Genomic DNA, 20991 nt, shown 5'->3' with positions numbered 1-20991 from the left:
CAGTCCAGTCCCCAGCGCAGACGTGAAGAACAGTGAAGGTATTGAAGCTCGGAGGCAAAAGGCCATTTCCCAAGATCACCCACTGGGAAGCCGAGGAGCAGAGGTCCGAAGTGTGGGCAGCCAGGCTTAAAGGCTTTTTGTGCTTCTCTCTCCACCCTGGGGGCTCCCAGGGACCAAGGCACGGCTCCCAGCACAGCTGAATCTGGCCCCTCCCTGCCCACCACCCTCCCCGAGCCCAGGGACTTCTAAGCGCGGCTCAGCCTGGATGTGTCACAGCGCAGTCCCGTCCTGTTGCGTGGGGTCCCCGGCTGTGATGACTCGACCCCGTGGTGCCCACCAGGCTTTGGGGGAAAAAACAAAACTCTGGAGCCCCTTGGGCTTCAAATGGACTTTTCCACTTCATGGCTCACTGTGTTTTTCTGCTTCTCTGAGCCTCACTTTCCCGTCATAAAGTGTCATGACAAAGCCTTACCTCAGACTGGCTGGACGGATACAAACCAGGCTACCCTTTAAGATCCCGAATTGAAAAGCTGTTTCTCTGTCCATGCATCTGGACTCATTGTTTAAAACTTTGTTTTAAAGCGGAGTATAGGGGCGCCTGGGGCACTCAGCTGGTTCAGCGTCTGCCTCCGGCTCAGGTCATGATTCCGGTGCCGGGGGTCCAGCCCCTTGTGGGGCTCCCAGCTCAGCCAGGAGTCTGCTTCTCCCTCTGCCTGCTGCTCCTCTCCCCCCACCCCCACCCCTGCTCGCAGGCGCATTGCGCATGTGTTCTCTGTCAAATAAATCAATTCTTTGAAAAAATACAATAAAACAAAGCTGAGTGTTAAAAAGAAAGCAACACAGAGCTGAGCTGACACTTGCAATATCCCAGACGATATGCCGTTGAAATCAGGCCGCCGCACGGTACACAGATCGGCTGTGACAGTGTCACGGGCATTTGTCAGGAACCCGCCGACAGGCAGCAAAGGCGGCGGGAGACCACGGTCACATCGAGGTGCCACGCCTCCTTCCAGGAGGGGCCTCTGCGACCACTGCTGACAGTTTTCTTCAGGCTCCATCAATGTTTTCCGTTGTTTAAAGACACACATTAATTTAAAGTCTCCTCCCATTCTCTCTGTAAATTACGGCATTCAGATGAAGTGGCAGCTGCTGTAATTAAGACACAGTTAATTGCCTATCTCCTTAATTGCAATGATAGGATTTTGACAGTTTGGTAAATAAGAATTGTTTGGTTTCCTCTGGCAACTTCAGCCTTGGCTTCCCTCACAAACGCTGAGTCACCCAACGCAGGGACAAAGGGCTGTGGTTGGAGAAGACAGAGTGGGGAGGACGCCCGTTCACCTGCAGTCCCGCTTGCCCTAGGCGGGAAGACAGGCAACGGTGGAAGCTGGAGGCGTGGGCCAAGGAGGCGCCGGAGGAACCGCACCCCGGTCGGGAGTCACTGAGTGCCCACCCAGCATCCGACCCCACGTCCGGAATGGCCGAGAAGAACGGTGGGTCACAGCAAGAACTTTGGGGTCACGTGGCCTGGGGCTCAGAGCCCCTCTGCACCCCCCTGCAGCTTTTCTGCATGTTCTCAAATGCTTCCTGGTCTCCTTTGCTTCTGCCAAATCCATTTGGCAGTAGCCACTTCATAACATTTCAAGACTTAAGAAAAATCACCTTGTAAAGTGCCTTAGCCACGCGCATCAGGCTCGTGGTGAGCGGTCAACACACGGAAGCCACGTTGCAAGCATGACTCTGGCGCCAAAACGTACGTGCACAAATGCGTTTCCATTTTTTTTTTCCTGTAAACTGAATCTTGACCAGAGTCTACCTTCCAGGTTCCCATCTCGCATTTCTCTGGAGTCTTGCCACCTTCCAATAATACCGATTCAAGTGATTAGCATCAGAAAAACTGGACCTAATTCTCAGAGCCTCTGGGGGGCTGTAGTCTCTGGCACTGCAGAGACACAGAAGAGGAAGAAAACAGGTTTCCACGATAAAACCGTACAAAGGCTCCTATCCTACCCTGGTCATTAGTAGCACTCAAAAGATGACTGTTAGCTCTGATCGCACTGTGAAAACCAAGGTATTTGTCAGTCCTTGCTTCCCAGAGGCCACACTCAAAAGGGTCTTAGTGACAATGACCTCTGGCTCTCTGTTGGGGCCACGGTTTTGTACTCAAATCCCTGTGCTTCCCGAAGCATAAAATGAAGGAAGCAGTGGTATCTGAGATGTAACAATGTTTCAACGAATGAATGAATGCAGGGAAGTGAATGGGTGGAAGAAATCCATTTAAAAACTAAGAGAGCCTTTAAGGAAGGTGGATCTTGTCCTGCTCAGCACACATAGGGGTTCGGCTCTGCAGAGCGGGGGGTTAAACAAGATCGGAGCTCCCGGCACTTTCCTCTAAACAAAGTCCAAAGGAAGGTGGTCAAGAGTGTTTTGGTGGCTTCCCGATCCTGAGGAAGCCAGCCTTCCTCAAGCTTGCTCTTCCAGCCTCCTCAATGCACGGCTTGCATTGCATGGTCCCAAGACTGCTGCAGTCCCAGCATCTTACCTGCATTCTTAGGTCAGGAGAAGGCCATGCCTCCTTCTAAAGCTATGCGCCAGAGACAGTACAAAACTCTTCCAGTGGCATTTACTAGCCCAGAGTTAGATGCAGAGCCCCACGCAGATGTGGCCGATGCGGACCTGGCCACCCAGCCGGCTGACGCTGGTGCAGACCTCCCTGGGCACCATAATCCTTGCTCAAGCAGGGGCCACTGAAAGCCATGCTCCCAAGGCAGGTAGCTCACACTGGCAGCTGCCAGCCAGCTCCGCGCTTACCTACCCAACTAACCAGGTCACCAGCCAATGGGCCACCTCAGACACTGATTTTCTACGATGAGACAGAAGCAGTTCTTAGGCTTTGGGCTTTAAAAACCTGTTGCATTTCTCTTCCCCCAAACCTAATCCCCCGAGCCTAGACTCCAAGCTGGTAGGGGTCCTTGCTCAAGCGGACAACTTTTCTGCTCAGTGTTGTTCTCTAGTCTGTTCGTCTTTACACATATTTTCTCGAACAGATGAAGGGGAGGCTGAGAAATACGGTCTTCGGCAGAGTCAATCCTGACCTTGGCTAAAAATTGCGAATTCTCTTACTGAAGAAGAAGGACAGCCTGGATACTGGGGGACAAATCATAGCCTTTATCATTCCCCGAAACTGAAGAAGCTGGAGTTTAAAGTAAACAATGATGTAAATACATAACCATGCCCCTATGCCCTCTCCATGCTGATGTCTTGAGAGGGTTTTGCACACCTTTGCATAATGATATTGTGGGCTTGGGGCAATCTTATCTAGATCCTAAGTGGCCAGATGACCAAGCGACATTTGTGTCTATCTGAAGAATGCCATGGGGCATATGCAGCTGTCACTGGGGCCCAAGACAACAAGGAAGCATTTGCTTCTTTAACTCCCCAATGTGCAGTCCAGTAAAAAGAACACTGGTCTTGGGGTCAGGGGTTCCGAGCTGAATTAGGAACCAGAGCTCAGCCATCTAGCGAGTGAGTGATTTTGTGTATGTGCCGGGACAGAAATAATAGTTAAACAACTAACGCCTGATGAGATGTTACCAAGTACTGGGCACCCTGCTACATGTTTTGTATAGATTGGATCCTATTTCCCCAGTGGCTACATTCTTGCTATGTGATCCCAACCCCTGAAGACAGGCTGTGTCATTTTCATATCAGTTTCAATGCCCTAGGGCACCAGGAAGCCCTGTCTGGGGTCCCAAGACCTGTCCTCGTGCCTGCCTCCTGAGGTTTGGGAATTCTCATCATTCCTCCACTCTAACAGCCTTCCAAGAGATTAATTTTTAATCAAGTTAATAGTAATCATTTGTAGAACTTAAAACCAAAAGAATTTTATCCAACTTGTTCAGGTTTTTTTTTAATCACTTTATAACATATGATTGACATACACCTTGGTTAAGTCTTTCAAAGCATATAATATGCCAAATCTCTCATATGTGGTACTCTTGCCAAAAATACCTACTTAGCATCTAATCATGAGAAAATGAGGGAAAAAATGAGATTAACACATCGACTGTGAGACATACATCAGCTAGTATGAAATCGTAAAGCAAGTCATTCTCAGGGAATGCCGACAAAGTCACTGTTAGGGATTAGAAGGGGCCAATGTGATTACCAGACTTAATGTGTGAGCTTTGACAGGCTCTTGGATCATTAAAAAAAAAAAAAGATCAGCTTTAAAAAACATTTTGGGGTCAATTTGGACTGTGTATGGATGGTATGATAGCATTAGTGTTACTTCTCTTCAGCGGGACAATACACTGGGTTAATGACAAAGATTCTGATTCTTCGGAGGTGTGCTAAAATGTTTCAGGTTAGGTGTGATGATGTCTACTTTCCGATGATTCAGAAAAGAATATATAGATAACACGGCAAGAGGTGGAAACCTGCAAAACGAGGTGAAAGGTACATGGATGTTCGTTACATTATTCCTTCAACTTTTCTGTGAGTTTGAAAATTTTCTAAATAAAGTGAGGAAAGTGTCCAAAGTGCAAGTGTCTGACAGGACAGATTTATGATAATGAGGCAGCGTGACACACCTACTCCACCTAGTTCTCGAGGCTGGGACTGACCCATACAATTACAGCTAACCTTTGTGAACTATCGAAGGGCTGCCGCAGGCATTATCTCTTAGAGTCCTAGTGGGAATGAGCCTCATGTGGTAGGTTTTAGTGCCCCCACTTTATAGCCAGGGTGCAGAGTCGACTGGCAGAGCCCCAGTCCTGGCCTGGGTCTGACCAGGAGCAACCTTGGTTTTCCTCACTCCCTGAGGGCCAGTGCGGGAAGGAACACCTGGCAGGTCCTGCTGATACATTATGTAGCATTTGACTGACAAAGAGAAATTTTTATTTTAATTTTGTTATTTTTCAAAATCGAAGTATAGTTACTATACAATGTTACCTCAGTTTCCGGTATACGACACAGTGAGTGGACGATTCCACACATGACCCTATACTCACCGTAGTAAGTTAGTCACCATCTGTCACTACACAGCTTTATTATGTTATTGACTATATTCTCTATGTTGTACTTCTCACCTCTGTGACTTTTTCATTTTATAACCGGAAGTGTGTACCCCTTAATCCTTTGTTACCTTTGAAAATTGTTATAGGCATACTGTCTTAGAGAGCTCTGAAGTTTTTGGATTAATATTTTTTAATTTGCATACAGTTGACACACTATGTTACGTTAGCTTCAGGTGTACGACATAGTGATTTGACAAGTGTCTGCGTCACGCCACAAGCGTAGCTGCCATCTTTCACCACACAGTGCTATTACAATACCATTGACTACACTCCCTATGCTGTGCCCTTCATTCCCATGACTTGTTCATCCCCCAACCGAAAGCCTGTATCTCCCTCTCCCCTTCATCCATTTAGCCCAACCCCCACCCCCTTCCCTTCTGACAACCATCGGTTTGTTCTCTGGATTTATAGGTCTGATTCTGCTTTTCGTTTGTTTATTTGTTGATTTTGTTTTTTAGATTCCACATATGAATGAAATCATATGGTATTTCTCTTTCTCTGACTTATTTCACTTGATATCAAACTCTCCATGTCCATCCATATTGTTACAAATGGCAAGGTCTCATTCTTTTTTATGCCTGAGTCATACGCCATTGTAAATATATACCCCTTCTTCTTTATCCATCCCGGTGTCAGGGGACGCTTGGGCTGCTTCTGTATCTTGGCTGTGGTAAACCAGGCGGCCATACACACTGAGGTGCGTATGTCTTTTCAAGTTAGTGTCTTCATTTTCTCTGTGTAAATACCCGCTAGTAGAATTAATGGGTTATATGGTGTTTCTATTTTTAATCTTTTAAAAGATTTTATTTATTTACTTATTTATCTATCTATTTATTATTTATTTATTTATTTGAGAGAGCAAACAGAGGAGGGGGAGGGACCAGCAGACTCTACGCTGAGCGCAGAGTCTGACGCTGGGCTCAATTCCATGTCCATGACCCTGAGATTGTGACTTGAGCCAAAATCAAGAGTCGGAGGCTTAACTGACTGAGCCACCCAGGCGCCCCTCTATTTTTAATTTTTCCACAGTGGCTGTGCCCGTTTGCATTCCCACCAACAGTGCAGAAGGGTTAGTTTTTCTCCACCTCCTCGCCAAGACGTACTTCTCGTCTTTTTGAGTCGCGATATTCTCACAGGTATGAGGTGATGTCTCCTTGTGCTTCTGATTGGCATTTCCCTGATGATCGGTGTGGAAATTTTGAATTTTTAAATAAGATTTCAGGACACCAGAAACTTGAGAATAATTTCTGAATCATTGCAAAGAAACGTTTTCTTTGTCCTGCATCTTCTGTGCCCTCTTTTACTGCAAGAGTCTCTAAGCATCACGCGCACACCCCCCCCCCCCCCCCGGGCTTGACTGGAGGCAGAAGGAGCGTGCAGGCGCTGCGGTTCTTTGAAAGGGAGAGGAACTTTGGCTTCGGCTGCATCCCGTAGAGCTTCCTGGGCAGCACTGTCCGAGGCGGAAATTTGCATGGGGAGTCCTGTTGTAGCGTTCATGGAACACCACTTACCGGATGTGACGAGTGGATAAGCTGAATGGTGAATGGTGAGCCACTTGTCACAGGGGCCTCAGCCAACGCCGTGGAGAGCTCCAAGGCTAGGATGGAACTTCAGAGATGTCCCAAACTGTGGCCAGGGAGCTAGACTTCCATAGCCGCATCATAACCGCTTGTTGGGTGTGGGGTGCCCCAGGGAGGGTGTGTGGTCTTGACGGAGGCTACTCTTTTTAGTGGAAGGGCATTCTTGTGGCAGGAACTGAACTATGATCTGTCGGAAGGCAATAGTTTCTGCTGGGGCACTAGAACTTCAGCCCTAAATGGGGATCAGGAGGTGCAATCTGCCTCAACTGAGCTAAGATCCAGCCAGACTCGTTTCATTGTCATGTCTACTCTTCTTAATCTAGAAGAGTTTCTCAGCCTTTCTTTATCTTTCTTGACTTCCTCATTTTTAAAGAGTTCAGGCCAGTGATTTTGTAGAATACACAAGCTTGTCTATCTTGCCTTAGGATTAGAGTTCAGGTTTTATGCTTTTGATTTGGCGTCTTTCCTCCCTTAACAGATTCTGCGCCTCCCCACAGGTGAGGTTGTTACTTGGTCTCATTAGTCTCGTGGCCAGAAGGGGAGAAGAGGGTAGGCTCTGATGGCAAGAGGTGGCCTCCACATTTTCTCCTTGCAATCAAGCAAAGGCGGAACAACAACCCTTAACAGAGAGGAGTGGGCCACCTCTGCAGGCCCAGAGAATTCAGACGAGTCTTGAGTTTTCAAGGGCCTGAAGAGTAATGACCCTTTTTCCCTTATCCCAAATCTTAGGTTGCCACTGCTTTCCAACCATGGCCTTGACATTGGCACAGCAAAGTTTTGAGATTGGTCTCTGGGCCACTGCTACCCTTATATTTCAGAACTGAGCCTGAGTCTCACCTGTTTCTGCCCTCCTATCACAGCAAATCAGTCTCTCCATTTACTGCAAAGGGCGTCCTCTGCTTTCACAATTTGCCTCATTAATGATTAATCACCCTGAGATGTTCACTGTCTTACTACAAAATAGAGGCGCACTCATCAAGAGCCATCCAATTTCTTTGCTTTATAATTACTTCTTCCTCTGACCTCCCAAAGGCCTGAGAGACGCCCCTGCCAGAGTATTCTATCTTACTCATATCCGATCTTTTTGTACAGTAAGGAAAGTCTTAACAATTGCTTCACTACAGAAAGCCAAGGGCTATCCTTTTTTTTTTTTTTTTTAAGATTTTTTTCATTTATTTGACAGAGAGAGAGACTGCCAGCGAGAGGGAACACAGGCAGGGGGAGTGGGAGAGGAAGAAGCAGGCTCCCAGCGGAAGAGCCGGATGTGGGGCTCGATCCCAGGACTCTGGGATCACGCCCTGAGCCGAAGGCAGAGGCTTAACGACTGAGCCCCCCAGGCGCCCCCCAAGGGCTATCCTTGCTCCACTTACCACCAGTGGGGAGGTCCTCACCCGTGGTCTGCCGTGGGTGATGGAGTTCAGGGTCAGCTTTCTTGAGCCAACTCTTTCAAATCAGGTTCACTGGGGAAAAAACTCTGAGACAGAGAATTTTGTGGAGGTGACTTATTGGGGAATAGTCTCAGGAACTATCCCTGTAATGGAGCAAAGGGACCAGGATTCGGTAGAGGGAGAAACTGAACTTGGACGCAACAGTGCAGCCTCAGCCAGCTGATTCCACGGGGGCCATTGGAGCTGGGACAGCCCTTCAGAGTTGTCCAAACTGAAGCCAGGGGACTGGCCTTTGTGTCCTCCTGTTGACCGCTCCTTGGAGGTAGGCTGCCTGGAAGTGGGAGCATAAAGCATGGAAGACAATTTCCTTTGGCCAAGGGCAATTCTTGGAGAGGGATTGAGCTGTGAATTTTCAGGAGGCAACCCACACTCAAAGCAGACATGGAAATGCTTCAATCTCGAAGGAGAGAATGTGGGTAGGACACCACATTCTCCACCACAGGGATCATCACCCTTTCTGTGGCTAAAGAGCTCACCATCTGTCTGAAAGTCACCTTCAGACCAGAGAAGTAGAGGAAGCCAGCAAAGGGACCACAGGAATGGCTGGGAAACCTGCCATGTAGGGCTGGCTCTGTATTCAAAAGTGGGGAGGAAAGGGGATGTTTCAGGAAAGTAGGTGAGGAATGCTCAGCATAGTTGCTCTGTTCTCGAATGTAGTGAGGGTCACTCAAAGTCAGGGTTTCTTTTGTACCAACCTTCATGGGAGTCTCAGTGTACCGTGGCACCATGCCCCGTAATAACTGTGATAAAATTAATGAGATCAAATATTAACAGTAGTGTCCCCGGGTTGAAGGATTATTCTAATGTTCCTTGCCATATTTTTCTATGCCTTCTGAATTACAAGAAATGTATTATTTTAAGAGAATATTTAGATATTCTGTGCAGCTGAGGAAGGTCTCGGAGCTCTCTGATGTCACCAGGGGAGAAACTTGAGATTAAGCGGAGAGAGTAGTTAACAGTGATCCAGGGAGAGTCACTTAATGAATATGCTTCTAAATTTGAAGATAAGATTTGGGTATTATAAGAAAGGTGATGATTGCCTCTCTGGACAGTGGTCAGGATAACCTTGAAAATTTGGCCTTTTGAGAGAGTCAGTGATAATATGAATTGGTGGAATGAGAGTTTAGTAGCGTTATGACCAAATTTTACAGGACGGTCCCACTAATACTCTTCTAGACGGAAGCAGTGGTTCGATAGTCACAAAACCCAGGGAGCACATGGAGGACATTTGGAAGCTGAAGAGAATAGAGGACCGTATATTAGAGGTCACTGAGCTCGGCACGTGCTTGAAGACTCATATCTGTGGGCATCTTCATGCACAAGCAGTCCTTATTTGTAGAGGATCTTGTGATGACTTATAATCTATACAACCTTTTATACTGTGCAGATTACTCATCATATTTCAGGTTTGACTCTTTAGTTAAATGTTTATAAATTTACTTATTTTATATTTTTATATTTATATATATGGCATAAAGCTACCCAACTCTTTATTATATCCTTCCTTCTGCTGGTTTGGGATTTTGTTTGCTCTTTTTCTAGCTCCTTTAGGTGTAAGATTAGGTTGCGTATTTGAGATTTTTCTTGCTTCTCGAGGTAGACCTGTATTGCTATAAACTTTGCTCTTAGAACAGATTTTGCTGCATCCCAAAGATTTTGGAGCATTGGGTTTTCGTTTTTGTCTCCATGCATTTTTTGCTTTCTTCATGGATTTCTTGGTTGACCCATTCATTGTTTAGTAACATATTATTTAACCCCCATGTATTTGTGTTCTTTCAAGATTTCTTCTTGTGGTCAATTTCTAGTTTCGTAGCATCATGTTTGGAAAAGATGTATGATATGACTGTATTCTTTTTGAATTTGTTGAGACTTGTTTCATGGCCTAATATGTGATCTATTCTGGAGAATGTCCCAAGTGCACTTGAAAGGAATGTATATTCTGCTGCTTTAGGATGGAATATTCTGAATATATGTGTTAAGTCCATCTGGTCCGGTGTGTCATTCAAAGCCACTGTTTCCTTGTTGATTTTCTGTTCTGATGATCTGTCCATGAATGCATGTGTGGCGTTAAAGTCCCCTACGATTATTGTACTACTATCGATTCGTTTCTTTATATCTCTTATTAACTGTTTTGTGTATTTGGGTGCTGCTGTGTTGGTTGCATAAATATTTATAATTGTTATGTCTTCTGGTAGGATTTTCCCCTTAATGATTATATAGTGTCCTTCCTTGTCTCTTATGACAGTCTTTGTTTTAAAGTCTACTTTGCCCGATGTAAGTATCGCTACCCTTTTCTTTTCACTTCCATTTACCTGATGGAATGCTTTCCATCCCTTTACGTTCAGTATTTAGGTCTGAAATGAGTCTCTTGTAGGCAGCATATAGATGGGTCTTGTTTTTTTATCCACTCTGTCACCCTATGGCTTTTGATTGGACTGTTTAGTCCATTTACATTCGGAGTATTTATTGATAGGTATGTACCTGTTGCAATTTTGTTACTTGTTTTGTGGTTGTTTCTATAGATTTTCTCTGATCCTTTCTTGTCTTTCTCTTTTTCATGGTTTGCTGGCTTTCTTTAGTGATATACTTAGATTTCTTTCTCTTTATACTTTGCGTATCTGTTACTGGTTTCTGATTTGTGATTTCTATGAGGTTCGTATATAACGTCTCTGCGCATAGCTGTCTATATTAAGTTCATGATCACTTACGTTTGAACCATTCTGTACTCCTCTCCCCCTCCACATTTTATGTAGATAGTGTCATATTTTACATCCTTTTATTTTGTGAATCCCTTGGCTGTTTTTTATAAATACATTTGTTTTTACTGCTTTTGTGCTTCCGACTTTTCTTACTCTTACTTATGGTCTTTCCTTTTCACTCAGAGAGTCCCCTTTAACATTTCTTGTAGGGCTGGCTTTGTGGTCATGAATTCCTCTAACTTTTGTTTGTCTGGGAAGCTCATCACCACTCCTTCTATTCTGAACAATAAACTTGCTGGATAGAATATTCTTGGCTGCAGGTTTTTTCCTCTTAACACATTTAATATAGCGTGCTCCTTTTTTTGGCCTGCAAAGTTGAAAAATCCGCCGATAGCCTTATGGGTTTTCCCCTGTATGTAACCGTTCTCTCTAGCTGCTTTTAAAATTCTTTCTTTATCACTACTTTTTGCTATTTTAATTACTGCGTGTCTTGGCGTGGACCTACTTTTGTTGATTTTGTTGGGGCATCTCTGTGCCTCCTGGATCTGAACTTCTGTTTCCTCCCCCAGATTAGGGAAAACTTCAGCTCTTATTTCTTCAAATAAATTCTCTGTCCCCTTTCTTTCTCCTCTTCTTCTCAAAAATCCCTATCATGTGAATGTTAGTACCCTGGATAGAGTTTCTGAGTTCCCTAAGTCTATTCTCATTTGGCATAATTACTTTTTATCTCACTTGCTCAACTCGATTATTTTCCATTACTCTGCTGCTGATTTGTTCTTCTCCTACTAGTCTGCCATTTATTCCACCTAGTGTACTTTTAATTTCGATTATCGTGTGCTTCCTCTTTGGTTGTTCTTGTTGTTTTTTAATTTCTTTGTTAAGGGTCTCACTGATGTTCTCCAGTCTTTTCTCAAATCCAGTATCTTGATGATCATTACTTTAAATTCTCTATCAGGCATGTTACTTATCTCAGTTTCGCTAAGGTCTCTTGCTGTGATTTTGTCCTATTCTTTCATTTGGGACATGTTTCTCTGTCTCCTCATTTTGTCTAACTCTCTGTGTCTCTTTCTATGTGTGTGGAAAGTCAGCTCTTGAAAGTAGTGGGTGCAGTGAGCAGCTTTAACAAGGTGGAGCTGGTCCTTTGCCAGAGGGAACATGTCTCCGGTGCCGAGGCGGGGCCAGTTGGTACACCTGCAAAGTGTGCCCAGGTGGGGCACGCAGTTTTCACAAGGTGTGTGCATATCCGTGGGAGGTGACAGGTCACTGCTGCGGGCATCAAGGTCCTGCAAAGTGTGTGGGCAGGAGAAGCAGTGTTGGAAACGTTTGCATGGGTCTTTTGGGGGAGGGGAGCTGCCATGCACCTCGGCTAGAGGGAGTGGGGCACAGTGTAAGCAAACTCGGTAGTGAACACTGGCCCGCACTGGTTCCGGTAGGTAGAATTGCTCTGTGGTTAATAAATAACTCTTCCTCCCATATGCCCCCGGGGTTTTGCAACCGCAGCTTCTAAGCTGTATCTCCAGGGCCTGTCTGTCGTGCTGTCTCTTTAAGGGTAGGGACTGTTTCCTATCACCCTCTAGGCTCCCCCAGACCAGAGCCTGCTTATTTTTAAGGCTTGGGCTTTAAGTCCCTCTGATTGTAAGAACTCTAGAAGTCTGGCCCTGCCAGTTTTCAAAGCCACCTGCTCTGGGGATTTGTCTTCACCGTGTGGGCTCAGGGTAGGACCGTCTGCTTCTCTCCCCTGTCTGAGCTCCCTCCCTCCTGCTGAGGACCACGTCTGTTTAGCTCCCTGCTGGGACTCTGCCCTTCCTACCCTCCTCTTCTCTACATTTAGTTGTGCAGTTCGTCCCACCAGTCTTCAGGCCACTTTCTGGGTTATTTACACTGATGTGATGGTTATCTGGTTGTGTCCGTGGGACACCACGAGGTGAGCTTAGGGTCCCCTACCCCACCATCTTCCCCGAAGTCAGCTATCTAACTCTAAATGTCAATCTGTTTTTATGTTCAGAATGACATCTATACTGATGTTCACCGATTGCGGACACCAATAATTTCTGATTTGTGAGATTTATGTTCATTTTTTAATTTTTTCCTTGTATTTTTTGTATTGTCAGGTATATTTCGGTGAATAACATAAGGACATTTTGTTTGCTTTTTCCTTCATGAAGAACATGGATTATTATTCTTAAAATGAAAAATTAATGTATTTTAATTAAAATGTAATTCAACCTAGGCTTCATTTTCAGACAGAGCTAGATTCAAATCCCAGATTTATTACAGCCTGGTTGTGTGACTACAAGCAAGTTCCCTTGCCTCTTTAGCCTTCATTTCAAATGGAGATATTTACCTTCAATGGCCATGATTGGGATTTGAGATGGTCTCAAGCAGCTAACACAGTGCCTGGCAATAGAAGGCGCTTACCCAACAAATGCGAGCCATGTATCATTCCTATTAGTGTAATCCCAGTGTGTTGCTTCTGTTCTTACCTTTAAATTTTCCCCACCTGTCTAATCTCAACAAAGTGCTGTGTCACCAAGAATTTGGTATTAAACAGCTATTGTGTCTGTTCCATGTGAGTGAGGCTCCCAGTGGGACCCCCAGCCTAGCCCCTGGTCTCTCCTACATACCACCTAAAATTTTATGGGCTAGTTGCAAACACTATTTCCCAGCTGCAAACACTTCCTAGTTGCAAACACTGTTTAACTGAGGGTGTTCCTGTATCCAGGCCAGCCGACTGCAGATGACACTGGTGTTTTATGTTGTTTTTGTTGGTTTGAACGCACACACTTGCCATTCTGTTCTTCTGAGGTTAGGACTTGCTGTTCCATATAGTGTTACCGTGGTGCTCCGTGGATTGGTTTGAACTGTATTTGTAAACAATTAAAAGCTTCCTTTGGTGACTTTAGCAAGAGCTGGATGGAGACTAGTCTAGTCTCAGACCACGCAGAGTTGGGCTCATTTGTTCCCTGGGTGCCCTACTTCCTCAATTCGAGCTTGCTAAGGGCATTACTTGCCAATACAGCACCACCCAGGTCTTTAACCTTATGTTGTCCTTGGAATAATCTTTACAGAAAAAAAAAGTTCTAGTGCTTAAATTGTCTGGGTTATTTGCCCACATGGTTTTCTTTTCCATACTGATTTTTCACCCCTTCTTTCTTGTGCAGCTGGGCTTTCATGGAGACCAAAGCATCCCTGCTTTTTATAAGGCCGACACCTGAAAGGCATTAACTAGCAAAACTTTCTGTCCCACGGCGCATCACAATGCCCTTTGAGTGATGTAAAAGGATCAAGCCCTGGGCCTCTGCAGTGTGCTTCTGCAGTGTATCCAACAGCAGAAGGCCGCCCAAATAGCCGCTGTCCTCAGAAGACTGCGTTTCGGAACAAGGAGGCTCTACCCACTGCAGCCCAAGCAGGTAACATCAGTTTGGTCATGACCACCTCAACCTCTCTCTCCTCTCGCTTAGCGGTCGCGTTACTGAATAGCTGATTGAATTTTGAATGTTCTAGAGCCAAGAGCTCACAATTAAAGAAACTTTGTGGCAAATCATTTTGTAAAGCCAAGAATTCTTTTGGAAAATGAATATTCATACCTCTCAACTTTAAATTATTTGAGTAGATTTAGCTCAACATTTTTTTTCTTAGAAATGAGGTACACCAGGGCACCTGGGGCACTCAGTCAGTTAAGCACCTGCCTTTGGCCTGGGTCATGATCTCAGGGTCCTGGGTTCAAGCCCCATGTCGGGCTCCCTGCTCAGTGGAGAGCCTGCTTCTCCCTCTCCCTCTGCCTTTCGCCCACCACCGCCCGCTCCTGTTCTCTCTCTCTCAAATAAATAAATAAAATATTTTTTTAAAAAAAGCAATGAGGCATACCACAGTAAGGCATTTGGCTCTCTGCAACACAAAAAGAGCAAAGATTGAAAACTGTTAAGTAATGACCAGTTTACTGAGTTGACTGACTGATTGATTGGATTGTTTCATTTATTCGTTCATTCCAAAGTATGGTAGTGCGCTTCCTTGGGGGGAAGACTTTGCACGTGACTGAGGCAGGAGAAGGACAAGGAGTGTGAACGTCGTGGCTGCCAAAGCAATATGGCTCCAACATCAAGGAGCTTGTATTTCAGGTGCACAGGCCAGATCGTGTATGAAACTCACATCTTGTCCTTTGAAGAATCTCTAGAGTCTTATCGGAGGTCTGGCACAAAGTCTTTACTCATTAAATATTTTCTTAAACGATAGAATGAATAAATGAATTCAGAACCCAATAAACCAATGAGGACAGGCCTGAGAACTAAAATGCATTATAGGATTAATCAAGGGTCTGGGAGTCCAGAGGTGGGCAGTGGACCTTTTGGAACCCAGAACAGAGGGCTTGTAGGAAATGGCACAAGGGGGTGGATACCCCAGGGCTCAACTTCCCCCAATGCCTTGCCTACCTGTTTCACACCTCCAAGGTAAGGGGGCCCCCCAGGACTCTGGGGTTATAAAGTACATCTAGAAAACCAATTGTTGCTGCTTATATACCAGTTTAAATGCCACTCCTTATTTCTCGAATTTTCCCAAAATTACCAATAAATAACTGAATCTTGGGATTCCTGCCTAATAGTCTGCCTCTGCCCTTTCTTTGCACAGATTAATTAAGTGATAAAACTAGCTAGTTATTTAGTTGAGGTTCACAAGCTGACCAGCCTTACCAGGCAGTTACTACTGGTTTCACTCCCTATCGTACTGGGAGGACCTAACCTTTGACTTAACAAATATTATTTGTAGCTCTTTTCTACCATAAAAATTGATACCAATTTAATATTTTAAACCTCAGAAAGCCCATCTCATGAGGAAAGCTTATTACATGCTTCATATCAGGGAAAATGTTCAGGTTTTCTGAAGCAGATGTGACATCTGTTCTTGGAGCCTTTTCCTTTAAAATTCTGAAAGAGGGGGTGGGGTGCAGGTGGGGACACAGCCGCTCAGCTACTTGAAAGGCAGCTTGTCAAGGATTCTGTTTTAGCAGCTACTGAGCTTTAAGTGTGTATCAACTCGTGCAACACTGTGATTAGTATCTGACTTCATCCCTTCCACCAGGTAAGGAACAGGAGAGCAGAACCAGCTGTCTCTTGCTACATGCTTTGTCCCTCGTGCCTGGCACAGAGCCAAGGAAAGGTGGTTGATCCGTCAATATCTGTTGAGTGAATCAATGACTCAGTGGCACTGTAGCAGAAGAAGGGCTTTGGAGTCAGACGGATTTGTGGGGCTCTGCTTGTTTACTGGCCGTGTAACCTTCAACATGAAATTTAACATCTGGATAGGTATTCGGGATAACATCAGGACTGATGTGATCATCGGTGAGGCCTGAGTGCAGTAGCGTACGTGCCAACCGTCGGGTGGATGACGAGCGTTCGTTCAGGACGAGGTCTTTCCCATCCCTGTCCAACAGAGCGTGGCTGCTCTTTTTCAAAATTGTTGTGGCTGTTTGAGTTCCCTTGCATTTCCAAATAAAGTTTAGAATAAACTGGTCTGTAGCTACAAAAACTGCTGCGGGGGAGTTCGACCGGAGAAACCCGATCAGTGTGGAGAGGTGGTCATCTTTGTTATGTCGAGTCTCCCAAACCACGAACATACTGTGGCTCTCAGATCCTCTTTGATTTCTTCCATCAACATTTTGTAGCCATCAGCATCCAGCATCTGCACACGTCTTGTTAGATTTGTGCATAATATTTCTCTCTTTTTTTAGCTACTGTAAATAGTTGTGGGGGGTTTTAAATTTTATTTATTTATTTGAGAGAAAGAGAAAGAGAGCAGGGTAGTGGGGAGGAGCAGAAGGAAAGGGACAAGCAGACACTGTGCTATGTGTGGAGCCCAGTGTGGGGTTCAGTCTCACGACCCTGAGATCATGACATGAGCCTAAGCCAAGAGTCAGACATTCAACTGACTGAGCCACCCAGGTGCCCCAATAGTTGTGTTTTAAATTTTGGTTCCAATTTTTTGTTTAAAGTATAGAAATGTAGGGGACCTGGGTGGCTCCGTTAAGTGTCTGCCTTTGGCTCAGGTCATGATCCCAGAGTCCTGGGTTCAGGCCCCACATCGGGCTCCCTGCTCAGCGGGTAGCCTGCTTCTCCCTCTCCCCGCCCTCCTCCAACTCGTGCTCTCTCTCACTATCTCTCTCTCTCTCAAATAAATAAAATCTTTAGAAAAAATAAAGTATAGAAATGTAATTATATGTGTTGACCTCGTATCTATGATCTTGTTAAAAACAGTTATTTGTTTGAAGAGTTTATTTGTAGGCTCCTTGGGATTTTCTACATAGACAATTATATCATTTGTAAATAGGGACAGTTTTCTTCCTTTCCATCTATATGCCTTATATTTCCTGCCCTGGCCTTATTGAACTGTGCAGGAATGGTGAGAGAGACATCCCTGCTTTGTTCCTGATGTTAGGAAGAAATCCGTCTTTCACTGTTAAGTATAATGTTAGCTGTAAATTTCTATGGATGTTCCTTATCAGGTTGAAAAAGTTCCCTCATGGTTGGCTAAGGTATTTTGCAATAAAGGGACAGGTTTTTATCAGGTTTTTGACTGTTATTCTACTTTACAGAATTCTGATATGATCCATAATATAGTCTATAATTCCCAAAAGTCGCTGGGAAAGTTGACAAGATAAATCTTGTATCTTTGCTCCTGGAGTCAGTATCTTGAATATTAAGGCCGAGCAAGTTTGTTGCCATGTACGTCTCTTACTCATTTTCCTTAGTCCAATTGCTTCTTTTCTATTGGACTTTTGGCTAAGATCAGGGGCGTTTACCTTAGTTCACCTTCTGAACTTCAGCAAAATAAAAAGTTCTATTATTAAACTTTAATTTCTGTGTCCTGGGAGTCTAGCCATAGTGGTTTACGAGCCAGTGTTAATTAATTGGAAGTGGTTAAAATTCTTCTAAATAGGAGCTATGAAGATGCCCAAATCTGATCTCATTCTTAAGAATGTATCTTAAGAAATAAATTCCATAGAATCAAAATATAGTTATTTCAGCATGACCAAAATGCCCAACATAAGTTATGGCATTTCAGTTGCTCAACAAACATTTATGAAATGTCCACCATATGCCAGTCAATTGTCTTTGGCCCTAGGAATACAGCAGTGAGCACAAAAGACACTTCCCTGCCCTCTTGGGGATTACTCTCCAACAGGGAAACAGACATAAATAAGATACATAAGTAAGTGAGCAGTTTGAAGAAAAATAGAGCATAGAGCATGGGTAAGAAGTCCGGACGTGGGAGTGGAACGGGGTACTATTTTAAAAAAAGTAAGGGGTGGACCTCACCAAACAATATAAAGGAACGTTAAATATTAGAATTAAGAATGCTCTGTATTAACGTGGAAGTTTTCATATTTTATCAAATGTAAAAAAAGGATATAAAATAGGATGTCTGCTGTGGTTCAAGTATTTAAGTATATACATATATATAAAATATAAAAAATGAAAACAGTTGTTTGTGGATAGTTTTAATATTATTTTACAGCATTATTTACTCTGAGCATAATCATGTTTTCCGTTTAAAACAAGAAAAACATTTGGGCGCCTGGGTGGCTCAGTTGGTTAAGCATCTGACTCTTGGTTTCAGCTCCAGTTGTGATCTCAGGGTCAGGACCCTGAGCCTTGAGTCAGGCTTCACGCTCAGCAGGGAGTCTAGAATTCAGGGAGAGTCTCTCCCTGCCCCTTCCCCTCTCTCTAAAACATGAATCTCAAGAAAGAAAGAAAGAAGAAAGAAAGGAAGGAAGGAAGGAAGGAAGGAAGGAAGGAAGGAAGGAAGAAAGAAAGAAAGAAAGAAAGAAAGAAAGAAAGAAAGAAAGAAAGAAAGAAAGAAAGAAAGAAAGAAAAAAGTATTTAAGGTTCCCTAAGGATAATTTGAAATCAAATGAAATGTACGATGAGGATATGGATAGAACTCGCATTTGCTCTGGAAGAATTTTATTTGGGGCACAGCTGAGGAAGAATCTCTTACTAAGGCGACTCATTAAAATCACATATTTTAAAGGAGATGGAAGTTACATTGTTCAGGGTGCCGGAACAGTGGTTGTGCAGTGTTGGCTGTGAGCATGGAAACGATGGCAAGTTTAACATGTGTTCATAATTATCTCATTCAGATCTGGCATGTGAACCTATTTTTTAAGATTGACTAAAATAAAATGTACTGACATATCTTACTGCAACTACATTTTCTTCTGTGTTCAAGAGATGACAACTAATCACACAAGATGTGAGTTGGTGTCTATGCGGTAGCTCAATTCCCTAAAGACGGGAGCGACAGGTTGCAACCACTGCCAGACAACGTCTTCGGATGACTCTGGGAGCTTACGCTTCGGCTCCATGTGGGCTGTGGTGTGTTCCTCTGAAAGTGTTTTGTGGCATGGCCAAAGCATGGCAGCCCAGGACTGGCTTATCCCCTCTGGTGTTGGTTCAGAATTTCTAGGCACTGAGCAGTCACTCTACCGTCAAAGGCAGACGTGGTGGTGTCTTCGTGAAGCGCAAATGTCCTGATTATCTTGCATTCTTCTCTCCAGCATGTCACTTCTCCTGAAGGAAAATCCCAGCAGTCACAAAGCTTTCCACGTTTAAGTGGGAGCTGAATGGTATTTACTCAGATTTTCTCTTTCATTCTTTTATTTTTTTTTAAATAATCACACTAGTGCTAAAAGAAAGAACATTATATAACGAACAGGCTCCATCGGATAGCCAAATAGTCTATTGTAATGTAATCTTGCTTGAAAATGTTCGAGTTGCTTGACAAACACACTCACGTGAAATAACGCAGCTAGCCGGCCTGTGGCCGATGCGTTGACTCGTGTTGCCTGGAGAAGGCGGAGGGAGGCCCCACACATTGTTTTCCCTCCCAGGGAAACCCGTCTCCCTCCTGGTTACTGCCTCCTGGGGGCTGTCCCAGTTTTGTTTCGGCTGGCGGTCGCGGTGCTCCACGGTTGTGTCAATACAGCCCAGAATGCTGTCAAGATAACTGTCTCTGGAGCCAACTGGGTTCCCATCCTGGTTCCTTGGTGACCTTGTACAAGTTACTCTACGTCTCAGTCCTTCAGGTTTCTGGTCAGTAAGAAAGCAGGACTACTTCACAGGGTTTCTGGAAGGTGAGTTAATTCATGTCGTCTGACACCTAATACATGCCCATACACAGAAACTCATATTCCTCTTTCCTCAAAGGTGCTGTTTGGGTTACAGAACTCACACACGCATTATTGCATTATTGCTCACTTGCCCCTCCAGAGAGGTATTGTGATCACCAATATACAGAGCGGGGTTGGGGGTGGGGCTTTGTCTGTTGGGGCTGCTGTAACAAATGACCATAGAGTGGGTAGTTTCTAAACATCAGAGATCTATTTCTCCCAGGTCAGGTTCTGGTGAGAGCTCTCTGCTGGGCTGCAGGCTGCCGACTTCCTGTTGCGTCCCCACGTGACAGGAAGAAGGCCCCGAGCTCTCTAGGGTCTCTTTCATAAGAGCACTAACTCCATTCATGGGGGCTCCAACCCCACTACTTCCCAAAGGCTCAGGCTTCAAGTACCACTGCTTTGGGTTCAGGGTGTAACGTGTGACTGTTAGGGCCTCAGGGGGACAATATGGGTCTCCTTCCGATGTTCTCCTGCTACACTGTTCCTCACCATGTTTATGCAGAGGCCCAGCTGTCTCTATATACACATAATATAAACACAGAGTACAAAATTTATAAGGTGCACAGAAGGTAAACCGTAAAACAGTAAGGCTTTGTCCCACCTCTGTCCCCCAGGCACTCGGTTTCTATCCCCAGTGTTGACTTTTTCTCAAGTGAATATTTGGCTGGAGTAGTCTTCTCTGGCAAGTCGTCTTCTCCAGAAGGTGATTCAATGCAATATGAATTTTAGACTAGAAACAATATGTATCGTATGTTCATGTCTGAGAAACAGAAAAAGTTTGATGTAGATGATGAGGCACTTACAAAATCATTGGAGGGACAATGAGAAGCAGACTCTGGTGGAGGACCTCCAGGAAGCTTCTAGAACACCCCCACAAAATTGACCCATAGTGGGAGCAGCTACCTGGGCCCTACTCCGGAAGCTGCTTCCAGAACCTCCTCCCAAAGCAGCCACCACTGCCACTGCAGCGCCCACTCCACACTCCCAAAGATGGCATTTGAACGCGGGTACACAGGGTTC

The sequence above is a fragment of the Ursus americanus genome, chromosome 2 (assembly GCF_024610735.1).
Source record: "Ursus americanus isolate L20-20 chromosome 2, mUrsAme1.1.p, whole genome shotgun sequence".
Classification (NCBI taxonomy): domain Eukaryota; kingdom Metazoa; phylum Chordata; class Mammalia; order Carnivora; family Ursidae; genus Ursus; species Ursus americanus.
Note: the sequence above shows the minus strand (reverse complement) of the source record.